General features: G+C 44.7%; 1 protein-coding gene and 1 pseudogene across 8 annotated transcripts in view; one reads left to right on the top strand and one right to left on the bottom strand.

Moving 5' to 3' along the window:
• GPR156 (G protein-coupled receptor 156) overlaps positions 1-13,712 on the bottom strand; it is a 99,747-nt gene extending 86,035 nt beyond the window's left edge. For 4 of the 8 annotated variants that reach the window (XM_021070311.1, XM_021070318.1, XM_021070314.1 and 1 more), the window contains exons 1-2: positions 13,497-13,690; positions 12,609-12,695 (exon numbers count right to left, since the gene is read on the bottom strand). The gene's annotated coding sequence lies outside the window, so the exon portion shown is untranslated. Of the gene's footprint in view, positions 1-12,608; positions 13,045-13,496 lie in introns of those variants that run through there. The other 4 variants (XM_021070315.1, XM_021070310.1, XM_021070313.1 and 1 more) reach the window with 4 other exon arrangements.
• LOC100522645 lies at positions 1,048-3,520 on the top strand (annotated as a pseudogene).

Below are 14,697 nucleotides of genomic sequence, written 5' to 3'. Positions count from 1 at the left end.
AGAAAAGAACCTGACCAACAACATATTTCCACGTTTCCACTACCAGACTTTGTACTATCATTGTTGTACATTTCCTTTTACATAGGTTATAAACCCCACAATGCACTGTTTTTATTTTTCTTCCTTTATACTTTTTTTTTACAATATACTGTAAGTAAGAGGTGTGTGTGTGTGTGTGTGTGTGTGTGTGTGTGTGTATGTATATGTATTTTTTTTTGTCTTTTTAGGGCCACACGCACTGGCATGTGGAGGTTCCCAGGCTAGGGGTCTAACTGGAGCTGTAGCCGCTGGCCTACACCACAGCCACAGCAACACAGGATCCGAGTCGTGTCTGCAACCTACACCACAGCTCATGGCAATGCTGGATCCTTAACCCACTGAACGAAGCCTGGGATCAAACCCTCAACCTCATGGCTCCTAGTCGGATTTGTTAACCACTGAGCCATAATGGGAACTCCAAGAGGTGTATTTAAAAAGCTCTTTTACATATAAAGGGGGTTTAAATAATAAGAAAAACCTTTTCTATTTTTCCATGTAGTTACCATGTCTGGTGCTCATCATGTTTTTGGCATATATCCATGTTCCTTACTGGTAACATTTTCCTTCTGCTGGAAACACTTCTTATAACATTTCTTATAGTGTACATCTGCCAGTAAAGAATTCTTTCAGCTTTTATGTATCTTAAAAGGCTTTTACTGTTGTTTTGAAAGATATTTTCACTGGGTATAGAATTCTAGGTTGAAGGGCTTAGTTTGGTTTTTCCAGTACTTTAAAAAGATTGTTCCATTATCTTTTTGACTGCATTTTTTTCCCAATGGAATCTCTGAAACCGCTGCCAATTTTTTTTTTTTTTTTTTTTTTTTTTTTGCTGTTTAGGGCCATACCTATGGCATATGGAAGTTCCCAGGTTAGTGGTCAAACGGGAGATGTAGTTCCCTTGCCTATGCCACAGCCACAGCAATGCAGGCTTTGAGCTGCATCTGTGACCTCCTACATGACAGCTCATGACAACACCAGATCTTTAACCCACTGAGTGAGGCCAGGGATCGAACCCGAGTCCTCATGGACACTAGTCAGATTCGTTTTTCACTGTGCCACAATGGGAACTCCCAAACCTCTGTCATTCTTATCTTGGTTCCTTTGTATATAATGTATTTTCCCCTCTTGCTTGAAGATGTTCTATTCATCACTGACTTTGAGCAACCAGATTATGATACATTTGGCGGATTTTTGATGTTGTTTTTGTTGCTGCTGCTTAGGGTTTGTTGAGCTTCTTGGATCTGTAAGTTAATAGTTTTCATCAAAGTCAAAAATGTTTCACCCATTATCTCTTCAAATATTTTTCTGTCATCCCCTGGAGCATTCCAATTACATATACGGGAGTTCCCGTCGTGGCGCAGTGGTTAACGAATCCGACAAGGAACCATGAGGTTGCGGGTTCAGTCCCTGCCCTTGCTCAGTGGGTTAACGATCCGGCGTTGCCGTGAGCTGTGGTGTAGGTTGCAGACGCGGCTTGGATCCCGAGTTGCTGTGGCTCTGGTGTAGGCCGGTGTCTACAGCTCTGATTCAACCCCTAGCCTGGGAACCTCCATATGCCGCAGAAGCGGCCCAAGAAATAGCAACAACAACAACAACAACAACAACAACAACAAAAAGCCAATTACATATACATTAGTTTTTTGTTTTTTTTTTTTAAATTACTCTAAACATGCTTGAGCATTGTTTTGGGATGCAGTTAAGTTACGCGTTACCTTTCAGAGCACACTACCCAATACTCCATGAATTAGGAGCTTTTCCAGTCTTATCAGTGAGAGCAGGAGCTATTTTCATCCCTGTGCGATAAATGTTTCAAGGAAAAATGCAACCCAGAATGTAGAGAACTCAATGAATTTCTCTTCTTTCTGAGGTCTTGGCTCTCAGGCCCTGGCTCCCTTAGTAGGTCTTTTATGCTTTTAAATAGATTTTTGAAATCCAGCTTTTCTAGACATCCCATCTGGGAGAAATGGTTTATTACCAGGTAGTCCATTACAGTTAGAAGCAGATGCTTCATGTCTTGAATATGTTTAATCTTACTTTTTTTTTTACTGACAAGACCAAACTGTTTAAAGATCATCTTCAAGGCACAAATCACTGTGCAAACAGCATAAGAAGTAACTACCCTTACTATTAACTATAAGACTAATTAAAATATATTATAGAATCCCTAAGTTACAAGAGACAAACCTATTATAGGGATTGCTTTAACTATCATTGTTACTCTATCAGTTCATATTTGAAAATTAAAAACTGATGTACCTTCATTTTGCCCTCCAGCCGCAGGAGCTGCAGCCAGACCCTGAGCCAGCAGAGCAGCCTCAGCTGCAAGTGGAAGGACAGCAGCACCTCCCCTTCTCCCCAGCAGATCCCCTCTTCCCATGGCTTCTCCATGGCAACCTACAGACAGAACAGCTCGTGGCCAGTGTGTATTCCTCCATCACCTGCTGACCTTGGCAAAGCCACCAGAGATAGTTTCAACAAAGGATTTGGTTTTGGATTGGTGAAACTGGATGCGAAAACAAAGTCATGCAGTGGCGTGGAATTCTCAACATCTGGTTCATCTAATCCAGACACTGGTAAAGTTACTGGGATTTTGGAGACCAAATATAAATGGTGTGAGTGTGGTCTGACTTTCACAGAGAAGTAGAACACTGAAACTCTGGGAACAGAAATTGCTATTGAAGACCAGATTTGTCAAGGTTTGAAACTGACATTTGATACCACCTATTCACCAAACAGGAAAGAAAAGTGGTAAAATCAAAGTCTTCTTATGAGAGAGTGTATAGACCTTGGTTGTGATGTTGACTTTGATTTTGCTGGACCTGCAATCTGTGGTTCTGCTGTCTTTGGTTATGAGGGCTGGCTTGCTGGTGTCTTTGGTTATGACAGTGCCAAATCAAAGCTGACAAGGAATAACTATGCAGTGGGCTACAGGACTGGGGACTTCCAGCTACACACTGATGTCAATGATGGGACAGAATTTGGAGGATCAATTTATTGGAAAGTATGTGAAGATCTTGACACTTCAGTAAACCTTGCTTGGACATCAGCAACCAACTACACTCGCTTTGGCACTGCAGCTAAGTATCATTTAGCTCCCACTGCTTCCATTTCTGCAAAAGTCAACAACTCTAGTTTAATTGGAATGAGCAGCACTCAGACTCTGAGGCCTGGTGTAAAGCTCACACCATCTGCTCTGATAGATGGGAAGAGCATTAATGCTGGAGGCCACAAACTTCGGCTTGCCCTGGAGTTGGAGGCTTAATCCAGCTGAAAGAAACCACCAGGAATGGATACAGCCTTAATAAATTTGGAAGATTTGGCCTAAATAAACTTCCAGTGTGACCAGCAGGCTTCCCCACCCCAACCCCCATGAAAATGATCAAAACAAAGGATGAACTAAACAAGAGCTGTATTGGAGTTCCCATCATGACGCAGCGGAAATGAATCTGACTAGGAACCATGAAGTGTGGGTTCAACCCCTGGACTCACTCAGTGGGTTGGGGATCCAGCATTGCCGTGAGCTGTGGTGTAGGTCACAGATGTGGCTCGGATCTGGTGTTGCTGTGGCTGCAGTATAGGCTGGCAGCTGTAGTTCCATTTGACCCCTAGCCTGGAAACCTCTATATGCCATGGGTGTGGCCCTAAAAAGCAAAAATAAAAACAAATAAATAAACAAGAGCTGTATTTTATTATTATTTTTTTTTTTTTTTTTTTTTTTTTGTCTTTTGTCTTTTTGCCTTTTCTAGGGCCACACCCTTGGCATATGGAGGTTCCCAGACTAGGAGTCTAAAGGGAGCTATAGCCGCCGGCCTACACCAGGGCCACAGCAACACAGGATCCAAGCCGTGTATGCGACCTACACCACAGCTCACGGCAACACTGGATCCTTAACCCACTGAACAAGGCCAGGGATCAAACCTACAACCTCATGGTTCCTACCTAGTAGGACTCCTTAACCACTGAGCCACAATGGGAATTCCAAGAGCTGTATTTTTTTTTTTTTTTTTTTTTGTCGTTTTGCTATTTCTTTGGGCCGCTCCCGTGGCATATGGAGGTTCCCAGGCTAGGGGTCGAATCGGAGCTGTAGCCACTGGCCTACGCCAGAGCCTCAGCAACGCTGGATCCGAGCCGCGTCTGCAACCCACACCACAGCTCACGGCAACGCTGGATCGTCAACCCACTGAGCAAGGGCAGGGACTGAACCCGCAACCTCATGGTTCCTAGTCGGATTCGTTAACCACTGTGCCACGACGGGAACTCCCAAGAGCTGTATTTTAAATATTTAGATAGTTACTTGTTAGCTGGTTTCTAGTTGACCTGGTTATCTATCTAGTTATCAATGCTGCAGCCGTGCAGTCACCTATACATTATTTAAATGTATTTACCTGTTAGATGTGCTACCAACCAATAATGAAATAGACCTTTATGAAGAAAAGTGATAAAAGCATGTATTAACACCAAGGATGATGCTTCTTCAGGTTTAAGTACATTCAAACTAAAGTTAAAATTTCTCCTTAGAAATTAATCACAATAATGTCTATTATGGTTTTCTTCTTTTCATTTTAAATCTAGGACATAAAAATCCACTTTGAAGCTACTGAGTAAAAATTGCAGAATATGTTACAGAAACCAACAGCAAAATGTCTGCCATAGGACTTCATAACTTTGTTCCCTCTGCTTAGCTAATGTTTGCATTCTGAACACAGAAGCACAATTGGGTTTCTAATATAGATTAGAGATCACTGATTTCCACAGTGTGTCCATGAGCTCCCAGGCCCACAGAGCAACCTTCAGTGGAAGATTTTTAAATCTCACATACTTCTTGCTTCTTTGTCAGTTTACCATTTATATTTCTCTTGTTCATACTCACCAGCTTCCCTTAATGTTTCTCTGATATTTTCTCCAGCCCTGGTGTGGTTTGGAATCCCCCTCTTCTCCAGTCTTGTGGACCGGACTGCATTTTTATATGCAAACAAGAGCAAAACTAACAATGAAAGCCAAGTAGTACTGGGAAGCTCACTCCAAATACCAGGTTGGGTAAAATCATTTGTTTAAGAATGTTCGCATCTGTTGCTTGGCACTGATCCTTAAGCTCCAAGACCCCTACCTTCTCAACTAATTATCCTCATGTCAAGTAATCAGTTGTAGTTGGTTGACTGTATACTCCTAACAATCCCCAAATCCTAAATCCCTCAAAATAGCAGGAGAAGACTGGGATGGAATCAAAGAACTTTTCTCAATCCAACTATTAAGGGACGGGCACGACAAAAACATAGCAGCTACGGAGTTGTAAGAAAGCACTGTAACAGCCTGTTCCCTCTGAAAGCTCCCCCTCCCTCCTGATCATGTTGCTCCTGCCACCACTGAGGATCATGTATAATACCTCAGTGTGGAATAAATGAGCAAGGGGAACTGTAAACAGTCTGGCCCACCAGAAGCAATAGAGACACAATGCAACCAAGATACTGCAGTCCCTGCTTCCCACTAAGCTGATATAATCCACACTTGGCAAGGATGAGTTCTTACTGCAGGGCTCTTCTGCCTAAATACACAGGCTCCCCTGGAGAAAGGCAGTGGGAGAGGGGAGAGCAAGACAAAAGCAGACAGGGAAACAACTGCAGCAGGGGAGACCCACAGTGAGCACTGAAATTGTATTGTTCCCCTTTGACCCAGAAAGGCCAAATGGGAGGATTTTTCTATGGAAATAAAAGTGTAAGGATAAATGCAGAATGCTTATTGTGGCATAATTTGTTGTGTTTAAAAAAAAAAAAACACTGGAGGAAAACCCAGAATATCTATTAATACAGAAATTATGGAACTTTCTGCAAAGGACTATTAGGTAGCTATTAAAAATAATAAATTGGATCAATATATGTATAGATCTATAATAATGTCCATCATATAATAAGTAAAATGAAACACAGAGTAACTGGTATCAAACACCCTATTTATACCTGAAAGTAGAAAAGGAGTGAAAAAGTGGATATGCCAGGAAGATGGAGGGAAGACTAGGTGGAGATTAATAACATTTTCTTTATATACTGCTAGTTACTAGACTTGTTATAATGAGTATGTATTACTTCTATAATTTTAAAATGTGCTAACTTTAAAATATAAAAAAGGATTTATTGAGAACGTAGTATCATACATAAGTAATGCCAGACCCCAGAGTTCAGCAGGGTGTACAGTTCTCTGGCATTTGCTCTAAATTGATCCTGGAGGGCAGAAGTAGACAGCAACCTCTGTTCCTAGAGAGAGGCCTCACCGCGTGTCCCTCAGTAGGAGCCAGTTCAAGCAAGCACAGACTTGACAGTGGCTCTGGAAAAGGCCAGTGCTCATGAAATGAAAACTACATCGACCGCTCCAAAAGCTCAGCCACAGAGTTTCCCAAGGGGCTGCCTGAGCCAGTGAGCAGCGGCAGAGGCACAGATGAGAAGAGAACAGGCTTTTGCCTGGGAAAATCCCACTACTCCAACTACTGACAGCTTTTGTTGGCGCCTGGTCCATGTCCCAGAGAGAGATGCACAGGCTGGATTGGCCACTGCAAGAGCAAGTATGAAACTTGGTGGGAAAGATGGTATCACCCAGGTTTTCTCTTCTTGTACAGTCCTACTCTCCTCCCGCCAAGGCCCTGGGCAGAGTCATGAAGCTTTTTTTAAGAGGTCCTCTCATGTGCTTTTCTGTTCTCCCGCCATCAGAACTCCAGTTATTTGAAGTTATTTGATCTTCTATTAGCACCTTGGTGGACCACTGGAAGCCAGCTGTGGGACTTCCAACTGTCACCCCCAGGGTAGCATTAGGCCTTGAAGGTGTGACACTTGGCTTAGTATTTGCAATTTGGTTTCATGCTAATAGAATCTTACAGATCTTTAGGGGTACGGGCGAGACATCTATGATATTCAAAAATAAATAAAAATATGCAGAAATTAGCATCATGAAAAAACTATTTTTCCATTCATTTTCCAACATCCTTTTTTCTCTTCTTGTACAATCCTACTCTCCTCCACCCATGCCACTTCTTTCTCCCTACTTAGCCCCTTTAATAAATATTTTTTACCTAATGTGTTCATGATTATCACAGAAATCCATGCTTATAATAGCAATCATGGAAAATATGGACATGTTCAAAAAGAAAAGTAACCATTTATAATCCCACTGCTGGTAATATTTTAAAATGGTTTCTTCTTTATACCTACTTTTTAAAGCAGGTCTGCATTTGCATGTCTTTGCAAATACAGCTGAATGTCTCACGTACATATACTGAATATTATGAATATGAGAGAATGTGGTTGAAGTGTGAAAGGGGTTTGGACAGCATATTACTGGTGGGATCTGCACAGTTGTGGTGTGGCTATGTGCTCTGGTGTGTAAGCTTATATTAATATTCTTTGAACTGACTGACAGCAGCCTCCCATCTCAGCCCATTTTTCTCCTCATGGTTCCTGCAGTCAGCGATATTTACACGTAAAGATTCCCATGTGTAGTTATTTGATCTTCTATCATCCCAGTTTCTCACTTGCAGATAACTGGGTACCTAGGACCCCAACAGGTCACTACTCCCTTCCCTTTTCCGTCTCCTGACATCATCTTTCCTGGTCCTTCTTTACCGCAATCTTCTGGATTTATCCAAACAGCATGTAAAGCAAGTAGCTATCACCAGCCAGGGCATGATCACAGATTCATTGAAAGGTCCTTTTGGAAAAGGCTCTCAATTTAGCATTCACCCTATTCACCTATTCAGAGGAAATACAGCTGAAGTGGACTTTGGGCGATTCCACTTTATGCAGAAAATCAGGAATATCTTACATTAGAACCAAAAAGGATTATGTTGCTCTAGAGTCTTGCCATTTCCCTAGTTAAGACATTCGCTTCTGCCTCCATTCTCAAGGTCTTCCCAGTTACCCCGTTATCCTTGAAAAATCAGGATGGAGAGCTGACAGTGCTGGCTGATAGTCTGACATTCCAGCATAGGCAGACTGCAATAGGACGGCCCGGAGCATTCTTTCCTGAGTGTTCCACCATCACTCTGGAACAGGTACCCATGGCAGTGTGAGAGCAGTTCCAAATAGCAAGGCTCTGGGCAGAGTCATGAAGCTTTTTTAAAGAAGTCCTCTCATGCCCTTTTCTGTTCTCCCCCCATCAGAACTCCAGAGCTCCCGGCTAATCTACACGCATGCAAAGTTCCTCACTGCTGCCCTGAAAATTATCTTCCCATCTCTTCTACAATTCATCTCTTCTTTATTATTAACATCAAAAAGTGCAGATGACTGAGAACTTTCATACCCCCATCGCTATTTTATGATAGGGCACTTCTGAAAAGGGATCTGCAGTCTGAAGGAGAACACATGTGGAAGGTGACCAAGCAGGCCTGTCTATGGGTTGTCAATCATCACAGCCTCAACCCTCTACTGCCAAATACCTCTCTAGTCACTGTGCACTGGGTGGTTGAAGCAGGCCTGAATTGTGCAGAGATGGTCTGCCGGCCTCACTGCTGGGTCCTCTGTTGCCTAGCAACCTTGCCTGAAGTATAGTGACCCAGATTTAGGTTCATGTGTTAAAGGGGTTCTTAGACTCGTCTACGTCCCCCCCGCCCCCCGACGCCCATCACTGCAGAGGCAAAGTGGCCATGAAGGAGATCAAAATGATGCAGCATCCAGCCCATGAATTCAGTTTGACTTAGGCATCGTGAGTATATGTGTGCTTAGGGTAAGGTGATTGGTGAGATCTGTTTCTGCTTAGTCTCAGGACTATATTGAATGGATCTGACCTCCTCTTGTTTACATCCCTTAAGGTAGATGGCACAAAGCCTTTAGACTGCATTGGATACAGCAGAATATTCTGGAAGGGCCTTGGACACAAACAGACCTCAAAGCCTTGCTGGGGCTGGAGGTACCTCCAAAGAATTGCTCAAAATTGGGCCCAATCTCTGGTCAAAAGTTACATGGTTCTCTACAACAAACAGACTAAAGTCCATGCTCTGTGTCCTTTACAAATTAGCCTTTGGCCCTCCTGCTTTATCTCTTACTGCAAACCTGCCCTGACCCCCCCTTCCCCCACTGCTTCATCTTACTTGAGCCACACCAGCACTTTGGCCCTGACCTGAATGTCTGCTCAAGTTACTTTCTGAATCTCTGGAAATGCCCTTCCACACCACAGCTGCCAGTCAGAGAGTCACGCCTCCTTCAGAACTAGACTCAAAAGGCACTTCTCCCTCAGAGGAAAATAATGATTCCTTCTGAAATAGCTGGTTTTCTACCCCCCACCTGGAAATACTGGCTAGCCTCCACTCCTTCCCCCACATTTTCATAGCAGGTGTGATAACGTAATTATAGCACTCGGCATAGTTGACTTACACAAGCCTTGTCTACACGGGTGTCAAAGGAGCTGTGTCTTTGACAAGACTGATTCCTTCATCCTTCTATTTGGAATGAATGCATCCCCTCTTAATTAATCCCTCCTCACGGTGACAAGCTCTTTTCCACCTTCACCTCTGCACTCACACCTTCGGGGCACTCCGTTCACAAGTGCTTTTCCTAAGTCATTTTTTCTCCACATGCAGTCTTTCTCCTGATCCATACACTCTTCACGCCCATTATCTGTGTGCTCATTCTCCCCTATCCCTAGGAAGCAAGGTGGGCTCAGTAACATGGTATCGTCTGTCTCTGTCTGAGTAGCTCGTGATTATGACAAGTGTCTCTAAAAAACACCTTGAGAGGTCTCGATGGAAACCAATGCCCCATGGAAACACGTAAATATTTTATTAGATTCTGAACAAGACTCTTGCTCATAAATATTTAAATCCCTTGATGGGAGAATGCTCAGTGGATGATGAGAGTCAACTTATACTGGGGTGGGGAACCGAGAGAAGGAGGGGAACACCACAGCAATGGCAGCAGACGTTCCACAGTCTCTTTTAAGACTCCAGAATCACTGAAACTGCACCTCAGGGCTCCCCCACTTACATGGACACTCATTTTCTAAGTGCTCTCCCTTTGCAGTGTGAGGGAGGTCAGCACCCAGGGGGGCTGTCTGGAGAAGGCACTTGGGGCTGCATGCAGACTGCCACATCAGTCACAGCCCCCCCTCAACCTCACCACCCTTCTCTCATCACTGATAGCACAAAGAAAATTTACAAATAAGACACATAGGACTGGGAATGAGAGGGACTCTATAAGAATGTTCACGGCAGCTTTATTCAAAATAGCACCAAACCACCCACTGTCCATCAATAAGAGAACGGATGAATATAGATGGACAATATTCATACCGTGGAATATTACCTTGGAATGAAAAGAAATGAACAACATGGATGAATCTCATAGACATTATGTCAACAAAAGGAAGCCAGACACAGAAGTGCATACTGTGTGGAGGCATCTATATGATGTTCAGGGACCAGCAAAACTAAACTACGACACTAGAAATCATAACCAAGGTTGCTTCTGGGGGGTGGGGGTAATTGGAAAGAGGCATGAGGGAAATTAATGTGGCTGAAATTTGTATAACTTGTTTGAGATGAGGACTTGGCAAAACTGGCCCAGCTTCAAGCACAGGGTTCAGCTTCAAAGCACTGTGAGGATAAAAGTGGCCACTGATCTCCAGGATCATCATTTACCTATAAAATATTGATTAACCTGAATTACTTACAAGGGCTTCTAGTATTTTACCAAGGGTTCTGCAACCCTTATGGGAGGCAATGTCTTGTTTGTGCCATTTAATTATCTAATTTATTCAATAATTATGTATTAATTGTTGACAACATGCCAAACAGGAGCATAGCCATAAATAAAACAAAAAAATTCTTGTCCTTTATGAAGCTTCTATTTGAGTGGGGAACTATATGGATGATTAACAAAGAAACAGATACACTATATAACACTGGGTAGTGCTAAGTTCAGTGAAGAAAGCTAAAGCAGGGTCAGAGGACAGGGAGTGACAAAGTGCTGCTTTGGATCAGGTGGTCAGGGAAGACCTGATGGAGAAGGTCATGTTTGGAAAGAGCTCTGAATTAACTATCTGAGGGAAGAGTGTTCAGGCACAGAGCAAGGAAGACAGGAAAGCGAGGGAAGAGTAGCAGAATATAAGGTCAAAGAGGCCAGACACAAAGGGCTTTGGTAAATCCTGGCAGAGAGCTGGATTTTATTCCAAGTGTGAGGGATTTTATTCCACTGGAGCGTGTTAAGCAGGGGAGGAGTAACATCATTTGACTGATGTTTTAAGAAGGAGAAAAAGGAAGCAATTAAGAGACATGCCTAAGATTCTTAGAGTCAGAAGACTAAGACCTCCTTTTACCCCATCGAAATGTTAATACTCTTCACACTGCTATTTCTTAACCACTTTCTGATTCAAGTTCTATGCAGGGCCAGATCACACATGCTGGGATCCCAAACTCTGATTTTTATTAATAGCATACATCTCAATATCTGCTATATGTTTACTAAGAAATAGGGAGGTAACTTTCTTGGACATCTGGAATTTTCATAATAAAATGCTGGAGGAAAAAACAAACAAACAAACAAACAAACGAGAGGAAGGGACGTGCATCCTTTATCAGGCAAAATTCATCAGGAACTAAATGTGAATGTGGTAGTTCTCAACACCTTTCTGCGCAATAAAGGCTCTGATTTTGAACTAAATGTGGAACATTTCTTCAACTTTCAAATTCAACTTCTTAGCCCAAGTCAGTCCACGTTCCATTGTCTCTGTGCAAAGGCAGAGCCTCAGTGCTTCTTTCTTCTCTCTCGTGCCCTGACCTACTCTCCGAAAACCTACAAGGGGGTAGAATGAGAGGCAAATTTGGGAGAAGGGGAGACTTTTCAGAGATGCTCTGTACTCCTCCAACCCATCTGGAAATGCCCTTATGGTCACAGAAGAAAAATGGAAATATTAAAACCCTCAGAAAACAGACTGTTAAGCGCCTATTGTCCTTTCCCTTAATCATTCCTCTCCCAGTCTGATGAGAGCCTTTCAGACTGCAAGTCACTTGCTTCATCCCACCCTCCCCCTGAGTCTCCCCTAAGCCACAACTGTGCTTCAGTAAACTTGGAAGTTCTCTGTCCCCAGGCTACCATAACTCTGCCAATGACCAAGCTCAATGAAGACTTTACTGGGGAACAGGGAGAAGGTAAAAGCTGGAGTAGAAGAGAAAGGGAAATACAGGGAGCACTCCAGAGACGGCGGTGGCCCTGAAGTGGAATTAGGTTGGCAAAATGGGGACCAGACAGCCACTACTCCCCTCCCAAGAGATCCCTCACTCAAGCAAAACTTGCCAAGGCATTTTCTTCTCCAGACTCAACCTTACACAATTTCCAATCACTTCCTCAGCCATTTATCTCCACACCCGTTTGTTCCACCTGCAGCAAAGGAAGAAGCTACTGTTCTGCAAGCCTGGCTGCTACCCAGCCTGCAGAGAGGTCTTCTATGCTGCATTTAGCCATTGGTGGGGGGAAAAAAAATTGTTTTCCTTTGCAGGCCTTGCTGCCTCATACAATTTTATCATATTTTTCCAGCTTTTATCCCCATCCGAAAACTTTTCACTTTTCCGTAGGGATGCAACAATTTAACATTACCTTCCATATCCCGGTTTAAAGGAGTACACCAGGAAAGACTTCATTATAGACCAGGACATAATTTGCCTATTATTCATGCGCATGTACCTAGGAAACCAACAAAGGGAAGAGTACAAGCATGCCATGACGCCTCTCCCACACAGATTTCCATCCTAAAATGTTAACAACAAAACTCAATTTTAAAGAAAAACCTCAAGGTTCGGATTCTGCAGTGCCGCACGTATATTCAGACATACAGCATTCAAACACCGAGTTCTAACAAGTGGCCTCTCATTTCTAACAGAGCTAAGTCTGAAACGGGTGCCTGCCAAGGGACAAGGATGCTGCAGCTCCCGGGCAACTCTCCTCTGCCCAGAATAAGGCAGTTCGACAGACCGCAGGGCAATAAAACTTTCTCTATTCAGGACTTCACAATCCTGTGAAGGGGTCCACCCTACGCCCCCCCACCCCCACACCCCGCCCCGGCATCCTGGAGAAAACGTGCCCCTGCCAGGGAGCTCTGGGGACAGGCTCGGTGAGGAGGCTCTGGGAAGTCTACAAGCTTGTTCCCGGACCTCTCCGCTTCAGCAGTCCGTCGCTGGTTTAACAAAACAGAACAGCTGCAGCCCCTCTTCCCAACAAATACCAGAATTCTCCAATCCTCGTGAAATTGCCACGGGCATCCCTTGGTCAATGATCCGGGCTCGCTTCCAATTTCTAAGATAGTTTCTTGACCATTCCCAAAGAAGCTGCCAGATTCTGGAGGGGAGAGAACGCCCTTCCATACCCCCTTCCACTTTTTACTTTAGAATTTAAATGTTTGATGTTTTTTTTGTGGATATATCGCGTCCACAGAGAGGTTCTACAAAATCCCGAATTTGGGATGATCCTCAGGGCCGCGCAGCTCACCTCATCAGGTCCCCGACCGCCGAGGAGTGCCAAGCCCGCGGCTGGCGGCGGGACGCCCGCAGTGCCCCGGTCTCTCGCGGGTTCGCGGGGCCGGAAGGGACGAGGAGAGGCGGGGGCAGCACCGCAAGGGGCCGCGCCCATAGCCGCGCCGCGAGCCGGGAGGCGGGCGCGGAGGCGGCGGGACGGCGGCGCCGGGCTCTGAAGTCCGCGCCCGGCGCGCGGTGCCTGCGGGGCCGCCCCTGGCCCCTCCCCTGGCACCGCCCCGCGCGCGGAGCCCGACAGCTCGCTGGGCCCCGGAGGGCTCACGGGGATGACCCAGTGCTCGCTGGCCTTGCGCGTCGCGCCCTCCTCCGCCGGAGTGGGGCTGCTCCAGGGGACTCGGCGCCCGAGCGGGCAGAAAGACGCTCGATTTCCCAAGAGCAGGAATTATGTCTAAGCTTTTACCCAGGGCCCTTGCCGAGTCTCTCATTCTATACAGCTAGACCCTTTCGTTTTAAACATGCACAAAGTGAGGGGGACCGATTCGATCCTCCTTCTTGGGGGTTGCTTTAGTTAAGAAGGCACGTGGGCGACTTCAGAGACCAGGTCCAGCTCTTCAGTTTTGTGGTTCTAGATTGAGGATTCGTCCTTCCCATGTCTGTAGAGCATTTACCTCAGAATTTGTCCTTGCTCTTAGCCCATTACTGTCACCGTCCCCTCTATATTCTGCAAGATACTTGAATCTTTGTCCCAGTATGGCTCCCATCTTCAATCCCGGTGTTGGCTTTCTCAAATTGGAGTATCCCCAAGCCCTCAGTTATCAGGCAAGGAAGGTTTTCCGTCGTCCACCAAGGCCTGCCTGCCCTATTTACTTCGGAAATGTTGCTGGACTCTCCCCTCCTCTGCATTCCCACCTTGTTGCACTTGTTAAACTTTGATTGCCTTGGCCTGAAACATTTTAATAGTTTCCTAACTGGTTTTCTTGCCTCCTGTCTCTCCTCACACCCCAAACAGAATTAGGAATGTCATTCTCCTGACAAAACAAACAAAACATTCCCCTCACCTCCCCACACGCTCCAGACCTGCAGTAACTGCCTTCTGCAATTGGAATACAGTCTAAACTACTTTCACAGATGGAAGCCAGCTTTCCTTTCCAACCTTCTGTCCACTCAGCACCTGTGTTCCAGTTATCCTGAGTTGGGCAAATTGCCATTTTTTAATA

Source organism: Sus scrofa, chromosome 13, assembly GCF_000003025.6.
Source record: "Sus scrofa isolate TJ Tabasco breed Duroc chromosome 13, Sscrofa11.1, whole genome shotgun sequence".
In the NCBI taxonomy this organism is placed as follows: Eukaryota; Metazoa; Chordata; class Mammalia; order Artiodactyla; family Suidae; genus Sus; species Sus scrofa.
Note: the sequence above shows the minus strand (reverse complement) of the source record. Positions and strands in the feature narration are given on the sequence as shown.